The sequence below is a fragment of the Gavialis gangeticus genome, unplaced genomic scaffold, assembly GCF_001723915.1.
Source record: "Gavialis gangeticus isolate Ggan-Ray unplaced genomic scaffold, GavGan_comp1, whole genome shotgun sequence".
NCBI lineage: Eukaryota > Metazoa > Chordata > Crocodylia > Gavialidae > Gavialis > Gavialis gangeticus.
In genome coordinates this window covers 549,867-551,594 of record NW_017728955.1, presented here as the reverse complement: position 1 = coordinate 551,594, position 1,728 = coordinate 549,867, and positions in this window count along the sequence as shown.

Sequence of the window (1,728 nt, the reverse complement as noted above, 5' to 3'; positions counted from 1 at the left end):
AGACTACATCAGCCCAGCTCCCTCAGCCTCTCCTCACCAGTCATGTCCTCCGTCCCCCCCAAGCCATTTTCGTTGCCTGTGCTGGACTCTTTCCAATGTGTCCACGTCCCTTCTGTTTCAAACCCTTAAGAAAACCTTTCAAACCTGCCCTATCTACTCTAAGGGCTCAGAAAGCAGAGAATGCATTGAAATAACTACTCACCTATGCTTTTTTTTAAAAAAAAACCCCAAACTACCCATGGTCTGGTGTGTAAAATCTCTTTTAGATCATGAGTTCTGAACACAAGGGGATGGGCCATATTGGATGTATATGGTGCCCTGGCAGCACCCTCTGCCTTCATTCACTTAAGGATCCAAAGTCTGATCTCTGGCATAGACACATCATTGCTGAGCCAGCCAGGGGCTAGACAGGTATGTAGCTACAACAGGTATTTCCCAGCCAGGTGCAGAGCTGGAATGAAGTCCTAGGCAGTCTGCTTGGTTAGGCTCCACCAGCATGAGATCTGCAAAACCACAAGCCTCTTCCCGCACCAGGCCAGCTTGGGGACAAGTCATGCCTTGCCTGTTGGTGGTAGATGCAGGCAGGACCTCACAGATGCCAGCTCACATGCGGATACCTGCCCTTGCTGGCTGGTCCCAGGAGAAAAGAGCTGATGGTCCAAGGAGATGCTGCTGCTCCTCCCTTTCTTGCCTCCTTGCAGGGATAGCCATGGTCTGCCACACCTTCTGGAACAGTGGCCGGCTGGCACGACGTGGGCACCCCATGTGCCCTTGGTTTAACCACAGAAAGGATCTGATCCAGTCTCCTCTCGGTGTCTCCACTCCAGAAATCTTCAGCCCTCTGTGGAAAACACAGCCCCTTCTCGTGACCCTTGTTATCTCTTGCTAACAAGTCTCTTTGAACCTGTGTAAGCCTCAAAGAGGAGACACACGGCTTGGCCAGAGATGTGCTCTGTGACCTGGGGCCCACCACTTCACGGCTCTGTCCCTTCCACCCTCCCTGGCTTGGGCTGAGGGTGGAAGGTCCTGAAGGCAGAGACTCTTCCTCTCATGCATGGAGCTGGTGGGGGGGCTCACGTGCTTGGCTCGTCTGACCTCCCCTTGGTCACAGGTCCATGTCACCCAGTTATCCTAGGCCCAGTGACCCCGATAGCATACATCTGTCTTCCTACAACATGTCCAGCCTTGAGGACACTGAGGGAGAGAGAATCTGTTGCTTCCTTTGTGGCTTGTTCCAATGGTCAAGACCCTTGGCTGTTAAACCTATGTTTGACTTCCCATTTGAATTTGGCTGATATTACCCCTGAGACCCTGGTTCTCATTAGACATTTCATTGCTATTGCTGGGATCCCATGGGACCTCCTGCTTTCTCCTGGTGAAGGCTCTTAGCTGCTGTCATCAAGTCACCACTTAGTCCTTTTGACACCGTACCCCTCCAAGACTTCCCTGCAAGGTACTTCTTGCAGCCTTTGCATCGTCATGGCTCTCTTCCACATCTTCTCTCATTGTTCAGTCTCCTTATTTGAACACCAGACCTGTTGCAGTGTTCCAGGTTGAGCTGCTCCAGGGCCCTGTACAGAAGTGAAAGCAACTCCACTCGCTGCTTCTTCGACAGTATTTCACTGGGGCTCCTGCTGCATCCCTTGGGGCACGTGCACACATCACGGGGCTTAATCCTCATTAAATTAAATAGTTTCATAGTTTCATAGTTTCTAGGGTTGGAAGGGA